The 14,315-nt window shown below is 39.4% G+C and overlaps 1 pseudogene; it reads right to left on the minus strand.

The window, feature by feature from the left end:
* Positions 1 to 7,706: 7,706 nt before the first annotated feature.
* On the minus strand, positions 7,707 to 8,240 carry LOC101705677 (serine/arginine-rich splicing factor 3 pseudogene; annotated as a pseudogene).
* Between the last annotated feature and the right edge of the window lie 6,075 nt (positions 8,241 to 14,315).

The raw sequence follows: 14,315 nt of genomic DNA on the forward strand, positions 1-14,315 counted from the left end.
GGGGGACTGGTTCCAGCCTCCCCCACACCAGAATCTGATACTCAAGGTCCTTATATAAAATGGATAATAGTTGCATATGACCTACTCATGTCCCCCAGTATAATTAAATCATCTCTAGATTATTTATAATATCTAATAGAGTGGTAAGTGCTATGTAAATAGTTGCTACCATGTATTGTTCAGGGACTATTGATAAGAAAAAAGTCTGTTTACATTTAGTACAGATGTAATTTTTTTCTTGTTCCTAATATTTTCTATCCACAGTTGGTTGGATCCATAGATGTGAGACCCTGGATGTGGATGCCTGGACTATACAGATTCAACTACAGGTTCAAATTTTTGGCATCTGTATTTCAGAAAAATTTTCTTAGGGCAATACGACGAAGGCGCTAAAGTGTGTGCTGCTACAGATTAGAATGATGCCATGTACTACTTGACCCAAGTCACAGAGAAGGGTTTTTCCCTGTTTACTGAAGAATTAATTGTAACTCAGAACATCTACACCTTAATGATGGAAGAGTTACCAATCCCAATCCAAAAGAGGAACAAACTTATACTTTAAAATATTCTTTGATAATAAGTAGAAGAAAAGAAAAAGATATTTTGAATGCACTGTTCTTTGTATACTCCATTCCAAAAGCATCTCGGACATTGCCAATTGTCTTTTTGACAGTTTTGGAAGCTGGGCAAATCCAAACTAAGCTTAGGGACGATTGACTGCATCATAAATGATCTGGAGGATCTTCAAGTGGGCTGGATGGACTCCTGGCTCCAAAGGACCATGAGAAAAAGCTGGCATATTCAAGAGAGAGAGCCCACAGTTATCTGACAGACGAGCAATTTGAAAGAGGTTCTAGTATATGTGGTCCCTGAAAGAGATGCCTATGAGGACCCTGGGTTGTAAAATAATGCAGCCATGAGGCAATATGTAGCTGATGGACTTGCTTTATAGCATCAGAATTGCCATTCTTAAGGTCAAGATCCTGCTGTAGGCTAAATGGACATAGAAGCTGTCTATCTAGCATTTGTACAGTCCAATAAATGAATGAATGCTGTTCCACTGAGAAGACTGAGATGAGTCAAACAGTCCCAATCCTTGCCTTTATGGATCAAATATAAACACTAATGAGGACTGAGCAATATTGGTAATAAATACCCTGCAGAAAAGGGCCAGGTGCTAGGAGAGTATGTAACAGGGGAAACCCAGTAGAATCTGGGAGATTTTAGGATTCTTGTGCTTGTGGTGGGCACTTTAAGTTCTGTTTTTTAGCATCTTTTCCCCCTGAGCCATCAAAGAAGGTATCAGATTAGAGATCCCCAAGGTCTTGATCAATTTTTGCCCTTGGAACACCAGTACACTTAGAGACTTGCGGAGGAAATGTCCTGGGAATGGAGGCTTTTACAGAGTTGCTGAGCAGTTTGAGGTTTAGCTACATCAGAACTACTGTAGGCTAACGGGAGGTCTGCAAAAGAAAAGGAGATCCGCAGTTAGAGGAATTGACGTCAAGGGACCAGGCATTGTTCTGGAAGCTGGGTATTTCCAATTGGAAGGCGGGTGTATGTGGAAAATGTCAGTTAGAGAAATACATCTTCTATGCACTTGCTCTCCTCTGAAGAGTGTCAGCTAGCAACTGGGGCCATGATCTGGGCAGTCTGAATGAGTTTTATTTTTATTTTTTGTTTTTTTTCCCCTCTGTGGACATTAGCTCTCTGAAAGTAAGCTCTGAGAATTAGAAGTAGAAAATCCCTGGCCTGTGAAAGTGAATTGCTTTGGGGCCTTGAGTCGTTCACACTCATTTGAACAGGTTTCTTTCTGTTTTGAAGCTCTGTCTTGTGCAGTGTGTTGGCTTTTGTCCCCAGGGAGGCAAAATGGCTGCCAGAGAACCAGGCATTGCATCCTCATATGACAGCATCAAAAGGCATTCGAAAGGGCCCTCATTAGAATGTGTGCTTCTTGAGGGCAGAGCTTTGGAGGTCAGGTCATTGCTGTATCTTCTTTCCTTTAATTGTGCCCTGCACATGGTATACACTTGATACTTATTTGTGCAATGGATGGCTTAATGCATAGATTTTTCTTTGGTTTGGTACTATTTCATTTTGGAGCAAAACGTCTGTCAATCAAAGCTTTGCAGCCCTTCCTGGCCCAGAGCAGTACAGTGACCCTTAGCATGTCACCCATGCCCTGCTCTGGGATAAATGCTTCCATCAGCCACATAATAAGGCTTTTATTGCCGACTGTAGCTACCAATTCCTGAGGCTTTTAAGAATGATCGTTTATTTAAAAAAGTGTTGTGTGGGCAAAATAAGGTTGATATTGATCAATAATGAAAGATAAGATTGAATTTCAATGAAAAATGAATGAATGAAAAAAATAGAAGGAAAACACAATATTCTAAAATAGAGCCCACTGAGGGAAAAGTCAGAGTGAGTGATCTGGAAGTGCTAATCAATGTCTGCCTTAGTTAATTGAATTAGTATGGGTGGTTAAGAAAATAGACCTGTTTTAGGAGAACAAATGATCTGTGGAACCTTTAAAATGTAGAAACCAGGGCCCGGGCACGGGGAGGACAATGACATCACATTTTAAATTTGTTTTCTAAAATCGTGGTTACATTTTAAGTGGAATGTTACTTACCTTTCACATTGTGATTTTCCAGCATTTTATCAGAGCACTGGAGTACCCTTTTGTGTGCATATGAAATTAGCCACTTTTCACTTGCTGAAAATAAATATTAATGTTTAATTTGTATTAACAAATTATTTCATTAATGTTAATCCAATAGCTATTTAGCTTTTTGAAAGATGTTGAACGATTATGGAAATACAAACCAAACCCACAATAAGATACCACTTCACCTCCTCTAGGATGGCTACAACCAAAAAGATAACAAGCCCTGGCAAAGATGTGACAATACTGGAGCTTCAAACACTTCTGCTTGTGGGACTGTAAAAGGTGGGAGCCACTGTGGAAAACAGCTTGGCATGTCTTAAAAATGTTAAACACATAACTTGTGACCTGCGATTCTATCCCTAGGCATGTCATCCACAGGACTGTGTGAATGTATAGCTGTACATGATGTTCATGCCAGCACTATGAGCCAAAAGGCAGAAACAACCCAAATACCTATCAATTGACAAATGGATAAACCAAGTATGGTGTATCCAAACAATGGAATATTACTTGGCCATAAAAAGGAATGAAGGTTTAATGCATATGACTGCACTATGGATGAACCTTGAAAACATCATGCTGAATGAAAAGCGCAATCACAAAAGGTCACATACTATATGGAAATATTTGGAATAGTAAAATCCAGAGCAATAGACAGCTGATTAGCACTCACCAGAGGCTGGAGCAAGGGAAAATAGGGAGTGAGTACTAATAGGTTTAGGCTTCTTTTTCAGGTGATAGAAATGTCCGAACATTAGTTAGTGAGGATGGCTTCATAGTTCTGTGAATATACTAAAGCTTATTAAATTACCTGCTTTCAAGGAATAAATTTTATGGTATGCTATATATCTCAGTAAGACTGTCATAAGAACAATGCTGAAAATGACTTACTGTTTCTAGCAGCAAGCTGGTCTTGAGTTGGGAATAGAAAATATCTGGGCAACTTCTATGTCCACTTTTCTTCTCACCTCTTCCCCAACATTCCTTTCCTTACTTCCTCTGAAGGAAGAGAACATGTGGCATAATCTCAACGCTTCAGATAAAAGTAGCTGAAATTATGTAATGGCAATAAAGAACAAAAGACATTTCCATTAAACTCAGCACCTAAATGTACTGACTTCCTTTGGTGTATAGAACTTCCTTTAGCAGACAGAAACATCTCATAATTCTTTTTTAATATAAAATAAAAATGGTTAAGTTTTACTAGTATTTAACATACCAAGTAGTAGCACTACTTTACATAATTTATAATAAATGTACATGTGTCAGGGGTCTCTACGTGCATAGTTTTTCTTCCTAAGGTTGCACAATCCCCCAAATTAATGAGATATGTGGAGGCCACTATCTTAGTCCACAGCACTGTAGGAAACAGGAGCTTTGAAAGATTAAGGATAGAGTCTTGGCGGTCAGTCTGAGTTCAGAGCTGGGATGTGCTCTCTAACTCGCTCTCTTATTTACCTGTACCAGTCAGGGTCCAATTGGGAAGTCACCAGGTAGTTCAATGGAAGGAATTTAATTTGAGGAGCTAAGTGCAAAGATGTTGGAAGAGGCAAAAAGTTCAATGGGAAAGAGTGTGCTAGTCACTCAGATGACGGGCTTGGCAGAAGAGAAAGGGTTTGTTTACAAGGCAGCCATGCACAAAGGTAAGAGAGAAAGTCTCAAATGTTCTTCTCCCAGGATGAGGTTTGGAGATATTTATGGAATATGGAAGTAGCATGATCTAAGATGTGGGGGAAGGTGATCAGAGGTGAAGGCATCAGTGGTCTGTGAGCGTGTAATCAAACTTCATGGCTCCTCGTAGAATGCATGTTCAGAAAATGAAAATGTCCGTACAATCTGACAGTGGAGTTTGCAGCCTCCTGATGTCAAAGGGGTCCCCACTGGACACCTGCTCTACCCAGGTGAGTTGGTGGTTTCAACAAAAGCAGCCTTCGAGTCCCTAACTCCCTGCAAAGTAATCCAGGCAACCGTCATCATCAGGACCTGCCCATGAGAGGTGTTAGCTGTAGTACAGCTAGTGGGAGACTAAGAATAGAATGCTCAGCTGGTTATCCCAAAATTAGTGATTTTAAAAGTCAACTGAAAACAACTACAAGCAAGTGAAGCTAGAACCTTCCCTCTCCCCCCCCGCCCCCGCCCCCGCCTTTTTCCTTTTTTGGTACCAGGGATTGAACTCAGGACCTTGTGCTTTCGAGGAAGGCGGTGGAACCACTAAGCTAAATCCCTGGCCCTTCTCCCACTCTTAAGAGGTAACATCAAGTTCTGGGGCACTGTGAAGCTGCCCCTCTCTGTTAGTAACCAGAGTGGCCAAGGTAGAAAGATGGGACTAATGGAGACCAGGCTCAGAGGGAGCAAGGCCTCCATGGGAGAGAGTGAGCCACACAGAGAAAGAGGGAAATACTCTGACTCCTCTTCCAGGATGCCACCCAGTGTCCTGGCACCTGCCATTGGCAGAGCCACCATGCAGCCCCTGGTAGACAAGTCTAGGAAGCTGAGTTTCCCTGGACAGCCTCCATACTACAAAGAGAAGCAGTGTGAACTGCATGGGGCTGTTGTGGAAACAGTGTGGAAAATCCACAGGGCAGTGTGGCACAGTGACTGCTCAACAAGCCTGGCAATACTGAACAGTGAGAACCTAACTAAGGATACTCCGTATAGCGAACGTTAACATTTTTGGTATTCTAAAATATATTATAGCATCTATTTGCTGTAAGAAATATTAGTGACATAATTAGACTAATTTACTCTAATTCTAATGTAGTGTTGATGCTGAAATGCTATTTAACACATATTATAAGTTAATTGTGTAATAATGGCAACACGGGATAACCAATACTTAGCAAGTAAATGGCAGAGTGCAGAGAGCAGACTGGGGAATCGGAGCCCTGATGTTGGTCCTAGATCATTGTAACTGGCTTATGTTTGACCTTGGATTTGTGCTCTCTGAGGATCCACTGGTCAAAGCAGCATCCTACTCTAGATGGTCTCTAATTCCCTCCTGACTTGGCTATTCTCTGACTAATATTCACTGTGAAGGCATCAGGTGCTTGGGTGTCAGTTCAGGGCATGTTTCCCTTCGTGATCTCATTTAATCCTTAAGACAGTGGGGAGGGTGGACAGCAGTCTGAGTATCTCACAGGTGGGGACACCAGGATCAAGACATGGATGCAATATGTCCAGTTTACAAAACAGTGTCAGGAGTGCAACTAGATCTCATGATTCCTTACTTCCTCTTCTAGCATCAAGTGGTTTAAATAATTGTCACGGGTTGCAGAAGAATGAGCCATGTGTTCATGAAAGGGGACATTAGCATAGGTGACCATATATCTGTCTATACGTTATGTAGGACTCAGAGATTTGTACTCTGGGCATACGATGTTCATGTGGATCTTTAAAACTAATATTATAGTTGTTTAGCACATAATGACTGATTGATATACTTCATTTTTATTCTTTTTTTCCCTTAGATTCTTTTATTGGTACATTTTAGGTATACAATACATTCACATTTATCATTGAGTACTTGTACCTTTACTTGCTATATCTTGGTTCTTATTTTTCCCCATTTCCTGTCCTCCCTTCACCCCCTACACCCTTCCCTATTTATAAATACTTTGTTTCCATTTTTTCCTTTTCTCATAATTTTTCCTTTCCCTTCTTTCCTTTCCCCTATGCCTCCCACTTCTCCTGCCCCTTTGGACCTTTTCTTCTTATTTCACATTATCAATTACTCATTTTAATCATTATTTACACTTTCAGTTTTTCACACCAGAGAAACTATTCAGTATTTACACATGTGTGTCCTATTTATTTCACTTAAGAGGGTGGCCTCAATATGCATCCATTTAGCTATAAATGTCTCTAGTTTCTCATTCTTTGTGGCTGAGTAGTACTCCATTTTATAAAAAAACCCACATCTTCTTTATCCAGTTTCCAGTTGATGGGCACTTGGGCTATTTCCAAGCTTTCTCTATTACAAACTGTGCCACTATAAACATGGGTACACATATATTGCTGTGGTATGATTCTTTTAATTCTTTGGGGACGATCCCCAGCAGGGGAATAGCTGGGTCAAATGGGACCCCTAGTCCTAGTTCTTTGAGGTATCTCCATACTGATTTCCACAGTGGTTGCACCAGTCTGCACTCCCACCAACAATGGAGAAGGGTTCCTTTCTCCCCACAGCCCGGCTACCATTTGTTATTGGTTGATTTCTTGATAGCAGCCATTCTTTCTGGAGTGAGGTGAAATCTCAGTGTTGTTTTCATCTGCATCTCTCTAATGACCAGTGATGTTGAACATTTTTTCATATTTTTTTAAATAACAATTTGTAACCAAAACTTTAATCCCAAAGAGTCTCACAAAACATATCACAAATGACAGCATGAAAACAATCTTGCACAGCAAAACAAAAGTTCAGCTCTACAATGTACCCTTGAGCTGGCAGGACATTGGTATTTTGAAATCTCAGGTTTCAAACAAAGAATGTTACAAACAGCTGTGCCTTCATATGCAGCATCACATAAGGAACGTGTGACCTAAGCAAAGGTAAACTTTCTTGAAAGTTATCTGATTCTATACCACCAGGCAAACTGCCCAGGGTAAACACTAGTTCCATTTTAAAAACACTCTCACCTCATTTCAGGTCCGGCCTTTATCTTTACCTACTAGCATGGTCATAGCTGCTTTAAGACTGCATTTACCTACAGCTGTGCACTGCTATCCCAGCTATGAAGCAAGTCTTGGTCAGTTTTTGCCCGTTTTGTTTCTACAATATTAGAACATCACACTCTAGCTGGGTAGAATTTAGAGGTTTATTTTCAGTCTGTGCAAAACCAAAGTTCAAAGCAAATTTAATTTTGCTTAAGGGAACATTGTAAAATAACAGTTCTTGGTATTACATGCCTCATATGATCCATCTCAAACCATAGAGAATTACATCCTTGTGTGTCACTGTTCCAAGAGACAAAGGTGAACAGCTAAAACATCGTATAAATGCACCAAGCTTATGAAGTCTCAAACAAAACTTGAATTTTCTGTACATACTCTCCTCAAATGAAGTTAATTTCTGTACACCACTTCTCTTGCAAACTGGTCTTCTATTTCCTTTCATTTGACCTAGATCAGCTGTGAGACCCAGGAAAGGACCAGGACGGCTTGTGATTTCTCTCCCTAGGCAGGGATCTGTCTCTTCTCCTGTCTTTAAAAAGGGACCTGCTCCCACTGTGAGAAAAACTTCTCCTTTGTGGAGATCTGCGGAGAGGGGGAGAACTCTTCCTACGATAATCATCTCAAGGGCGATGACCCCAAGAAGAAGCCCACGATTTTGACTTCTTTTTTCACCACTGGACAGTTCCACTCTGACTCGGCAACCACATAATGTTCTTCCATCTAGCTCTCTGACAGCATCAGCTGCATCTCAGGGATCCTCAAATTCAATTCTAGCAACCCACACACTTCATAGTGGTCCATAATAGCCGAAAGACCATTCCAGCTCAATCTTGTGGCCTTTGTTGCCAAGATTCCCTACATAAACCTTACAGTCCAATGGGCAGGAATCACAATGCATCTCAAGATCCAGGGTTAGAAGTGTGGAGACTCAAATTCAAACAGTCCTAATGGGTCCTCTGGCTCCCCTCCAACTCAGCTCCCACAGATGCTCTTGCTAACCCGGCATGCACGAAATGGCCAAATTTTTTGTATGTTTATTTGCTGCTTTTACTTCTTTGTCTGAGAAATGTCTATTCATTTTAGATGCCCATTTTTGAATTGGGTCTTTAAATTTGGGGGGGGGGGTCTGATTTTTTTAAGTTCTTTATATATTCTAGATAGTAGTCCTTTGTCTGAGGTACAGCTGCTAAAAATTTTTTCCCACCTTGTAGGTTGTCTCTTACCTCTGTTGGTGGTTTCTCTTGCAGTGGAGAAGCTTCTTAATAAAATGAGATCCCAGTTGTTGATTCTTTGTGCTAGTTCCCATGTTACTGAGGATATGTTCATAAAGTCTTTTCCTAGGCCAATATCTTTGAGAGTTCTACCTAACTTATCTTCCAGCAAGTTTAGTGTTTCTGTTTTAACATTTAGATCTTTAATCCACTTCAATTTTAGTTTAGTGCATGGTGAAATATAGGGGTCTAGTTTTAATCTTTGGCAAATTGAAATCCAGTTTTTTCAACACCATTTATTAAAGAGGCTATCTTTTCTCCAGTGAGGGTGGTTGGCTCCTTTGTCAAAGATGAGGTGGCTGAGTATGTCGAGAGTTGTTTCTGGATCTTCTAATATGTTCCACTGGTCCTCAGGTCTGTTTCTTGGCCAGTGCCATGCTGTTTTTGTCACAGTGGCTTTGTAGTGTAGTTCAAGTTGGGGATTGTGATATCCCCTGCCTTGTCTCTGTTGCCTAGAATTGCTTTTGTTATTCTAGGTCTCTTCTGGTTCCAAATGAATATTTGGATTGTTTTCTCTAGTTCTGTGAAATACATTGTTGGAATTTCAATTGGCATTGCATTAAATCTATATAGCAGTTTTGGAAGTATGGCCATTTTCACTATATTGGTTCTTCCTACCCAGGAACAAGGGATGTCTTTCAATTTTCTGATATCCTCTTTGATCTCTTTTTTTCAGGGTGCTGTAGTTTTCAAGGTAGAGGTCTTTTACTTCTTTCATTAGATTGATTCCTAGACATTTCATTTTTTTGGATGCTATTGTGAAAGGAATTGTTTCCTGAATTTCTCTCTCAGTGAGTCTGTTATTTGTGTACAAGGAGACTATTGTGTTTTGAGTGTTGACCTTGTATCTAAGTACTCTACTGAATCTGTCAGTTAAGTCTAGAAATCTTTTGGCAGAGTTTTTTGGGTCTTCTATGTAGAGTATCATATAGTCAGCAAATAATGACAGTTTAACATCTTCCTTTCCTATCTTTACTCTTTTTGTTTCTTTCTCTTTTCTAATTGCTGTGGTTAATGTTTCCAGAATATATTGAATAGGAGTGGTGATAGTGGACATCCTTGTCTTGCTCCTGATTTTAGCGTGAAAGTTTTCAGTTTTTGACCATTTAGTATGATGTTCACTGTTAGTTTTTCATAGATAGCCTTAATCAAGTTGAGATAAAGACCTTCTATTCCAATTTTCTGCAGTGTTTTTACCATGAATGGGTGTTGGATTTTGTTGAATGCATTTTCTGCATCTATTGAGATGATCATATGGTTTTTGTCCTTGACTCTGTTGAAATAGTGTATTACATTTATTGATTTACGAATGTTGAACCATTCTTGCATCCCTGGGATAAATCTGACTTGGTCAGGGTATATGATCTTCTTGATGACCCTCTGTATTCTGTTTACCAGTATCTTTTTGAGAATTTTTGCATCTATATTCATTAGGAAGATTGGTCTGTAGTTCTCTTTCTTGGTTTAGTCTTTCCCTGGTTTTGGAATCAAAGTAACACTTGCTTACAGGAATGAATTTGGAAGTATTGCTTTCCTTTCAATTTCATTGAAGAGTTTAGAGAGTAATGGCAATAGTTTTCTCTAAATGTCTTGTAGAATTCAGCAGTGAAGCTGTCAGGACCTGGGATTTTCTTTGTTGGTAAGTTTTTAATTACATTTTTAATTTCACTGATTGTAATTGGAGCGTTTAGAATTTTTATATCTTCTTCATTTAACTTTGGCAATTCATATGTATCTAGGAATTTGTCCATTTCTTCTGTGTTTTCCATTTTATTAGAGTACAGGTTCTTGAAGTAGGTATTGATGATCTTCTGGATTTCTGCTGGATCTGTTGTGGCTTCACCTTTTTCATTCTTAATTGCATGGATTTGAGCCTTTTCTTTCCTTTTTTTGATGAGGTTGGCTAAGTGTTTATCCATTTTATTTATTCTTTCAAAAAACCAACTCTTGGATTCATTGATTTTTATGTATCATTCTCTTAGTCTCCATTGCATTGATTTCTGCTCTGATCTTTATAGTTTCCTCTCTTGTATGAGCTTTGGGTTTGTCATGCTCTTCTTCTTCTAGGAGCTTGAGGTTTGGCATTAAGCTGTTTATTTGAGCTCTCTCTGTTTTCCTAATATTGGCATTCCCTCATAGAACTGCTTTCATTGTGTTCCATAGACTCCTGTATGTAGTACTGGCATCATCAATTACTTGTAGAAACTGTCTAATTTCTTCTTTAATTTCCTCTGTGACCCATTGGTTGTTCAGGAGAGTGTTATTCAATTTCCATGTGTTTGTGGGGGTTTTGGGGTTTCTTATGCTGTTGATCTCCAATTTTATCGCACTATGGTCTGATAATATACAGGGGGTAACTTCAATTCTTTTGCATTTACTTACACATGCCATATAAGCTAGTATGTGGTCTGTTTTGGAGAATGACCCATGTGAAGCCAAAAAGAATGTGTATTCTGATTTTGTGGGGTGGAACACTCTGTAAACATCTATTAAGTCCATTTGTTCAATAGCTTGGTTCAGTTCTAGAATTTCATTGTTGATTTTTTTGTCTAGATGATCTATCTATTTGTGACGGTGGGGTATTGAGGTCCCCCACTACACTTGTATTAGTGCTTATTTGTTTTTTCATGTCCATTAATATTTGTTTTGTATAGTTGGGGGCATTCATATTTGGTGCATATATATTTAGGATTGTCATCTCTTCTTCTTGGATTGTTCCCTTTAGAAGGATGTAGTGACCATCTTTGTCTCTCTTAATTAGTTTTGCCTTGAAATATATTTTGTCTGCAAATAAGATTGCTATCCCTGATTTTTTCCGGGTTCCTGTCCCATGGAGAACTGTTTTCCATCCTTTTACTTTCAGTCTATGAATGTCTTTTTGAATTAGGTGTGTTTCTTGTATACAGCATGTTGTTGGATTTTGCTTCTTAATCCATTCTGGCAGTCTATTTCTTTTGATTGGTGAAATGAGGCCATTAACATTGGTGGTTATAATTGATAGATATTAACTCATCCTTGTGATGATGTTTTACTATTGTTGGCTCTTTTATTTTTTATTTTTCCCCCTTTCCCTTTAGTTTCTTGCTTTGCCTGGTGGTTTCATTCTTTTGGGCCTCATGGAGTTGTGACCTTCATTGTCTTTTTCTAGGATATTGTTTAGAATGATTTGGAGTGCTGGTTTGGTGTTCATGAAATTGCTCAGGTGTTCTTTGTCGTGGAAGTATCTAATTTCCCCAGCGATTTTGAAAGATAATTTTGCCAGATACAACAGTCTAGGTTGGAAGTTATTTTCTTTTAGGGCTTGAAATACTTCACTCCAGGCTGTCCTTGATTTGAGGGTTTGTGTTGAGAAATTTGCTGTGATTCTGATGGGCTTTCTTTTGTATGTGATTTGTTTCTTTTCTCTAACTGCTTATAGGATTTTGTCCTGTTGGGTTTCTGGGATCTTGACTATTATATGTCTAGTTGTAGATTTTTTTTGATCATGGCTAGTTGGAGTTCTATATGCCTCACTTATCTGTATGTCCAATTCTCTACCTTTGTCTGGGAAGTTTTCAACTATTACTTCTGTGACCAGTTTTTTTTTATGTCAATTGTACTTTCTCCTGTTTTTTTGTGGACTCCTATCAGTCTTATGTTATTCTTCTTTGCATCATCTAGCAGCTGCTCTATTGCTTTCTCATGGTCCTTACTATTTTGAAGAAATCTCTGTTTTCATGGTCACTAACTGCAATCCTGTCTTCTATATCTGATATTCTATCTTCACATTCGAAAAATCTGCTGTGAATACTTTCAATGGAGCTTTTAATCTCCTAGATATCTGTTTGAATCTGTTTCATGGATTCCATTTCTTTCCTATGTTAGGCGATCATGGTTTCCATTTCCTTCTTATGCTGGGCATTCATGGCTTCCAGCGTGTTTCTGAGCTCATCTATTTTTTTAAATCTATTTCTGTTCTAGAACCTGTAATCATGTCTTTCTCTCTGCTCACCATCTCTGTAGTTATCTGGGAAATTATTTCTGTTTTGAATTTTTCTAGAGCCTCATTCATCTGTTTTGTTACTTCTTGTGCTACCAGTTCAGGGTATCCAGGTGGTTGATTATCATATTTTTCCACCTCATTTCCCCCAGAATTTGCCTTTGTTGAGCTGGAAGTCTGTGTTTGTGTTCTGCCAAGGTATCTTCTCATTTTTAATTCTGTTGTTGTTGCTGTTTCTTGCTTTAATTCCTGGGCTGATACTCCAACATTTCTTATCTTGAGTATCTTTATTACTGGTGTTTAGAGCCCCTATGGAGTGATTGCTTCTCAGAGATATCTTCCAGGTATAGCTGGACATTTTAGGCTTTGAGTCTCTAATGACTCTTAGGCAGTCTCATTTTCAGTATACCAGGGAGGACAACTGATTAGATCAATCACTACACCTCAGCCCAATTGACACAATCAGAATCAAACATAGCTTAGAAAATAACAATTTGTAGTAGTAATTAATCTGTCACCTTTAACTGTGAGAGTTAGATCAAAATCTAGGGCCAGCCCAAAATATGTTTGTAGTAAGTAAACAACCCTTCAATATGGCAAATTATCCTTCAGGATAAGGATTTAGCAGGGGTTCGGGATGGAGAGGTAGAGAGATAGAGGGGGAGGGAAAGGTTAGAGGTGAGACTAGAAGACACAGGAAGATCACGCAAATTGTGGGGATCAGTTGAAGACAGGAGGAGAAGACAGAGTGAAAGAGCAGAGACAAGTACAGAACAAACCAACAACAATGGGGAAGCTAGAAATTGTATTCACCTTCCTAAAAAAGTGACAGTCGAGATATATAAAGGTCTCCCTCAGGATATGTCTCCGCTGTCCTGGTAGGCAATGTGGGTAGCAGTGTGCGGGTCTAAGTCCATTAGTCTCAGCAAGCCAGCTGTAGTCTTTTGAGATTCAGGCTGAATTCTGGCTGCAAGGTCCAAGGTGAGGTCCCTGACCTCCTGCAGGATGAAACTCTGGAAGGTTCTCCTGCAGGTTCCAGCTGTCCTCCCCCCGAGGAGAGTCCGAGTTTCTAATGGAGGTGTTGATTCCACCAACTTACCAACCACTATGGTCCAGTGTGCTTTTTTTGAAGAGTTTTTCTTCACTTTCCCAGTGAGCTTCAATTTCATCGAGGAGTTTCAGAGAGGCCCTCTCTCTTGCTCACTTCTGCTCTATCTTCTGGGGCTCACAACCATGGCCTTTATGTCCCCCCTGGCACCCCCGCTGTGCAGATTCAGATGCTGCATGGCCCAGTGTCCATGCTGCGTGGTCCAGTGGGGTGTGGCACCCTTGCGATAGGGGTCTCTGGCCTTCATTTTTATTCTTTGTAGTTGTGTTTCTCCGAAGGAATAGTGCAGATCACAGATGACCATTATTAAATTCTTTGTTCAGTTTTTTTTTTTTATTAGTAAGTATTTGCATTACATAATGATTACATTCCTTGTGAGGAGTTGGTACATGTTCATAGCACATCTTGGTTTTCTTTTTATCCCTTTCCTTCTTCTCTTAATCCCATTTGAAAATGATTTATTTCCCTACTTCCTATTAGCTATCTTTTATTTTGCTCTTTATGTATATTTTGGATTTCTCATATAAGAGCAGTCACACAATATTTAAACTCGTGTGTCTGATTTATTTCATTTAACCTTGTGGTGTCAAGGTGCATCCATTTTTCTATAAATGA

This window comes from Heterocephalus glaber, unplaced genomic scaffold (assembly GCF_053883595.1).
Source record: "Heterocephalus glaber isolate CG9 unplaced genomic scaffold, H.glaber_assembly_v1.0 deba00000331, whole genome shotgun sequence".
Lineage (NCBI taxonomy): Eukaryota > Metazoa > Chordata > Mammalia > Rodentia > Bathyergidae > Heterocephalus > Heterocephalus glaber.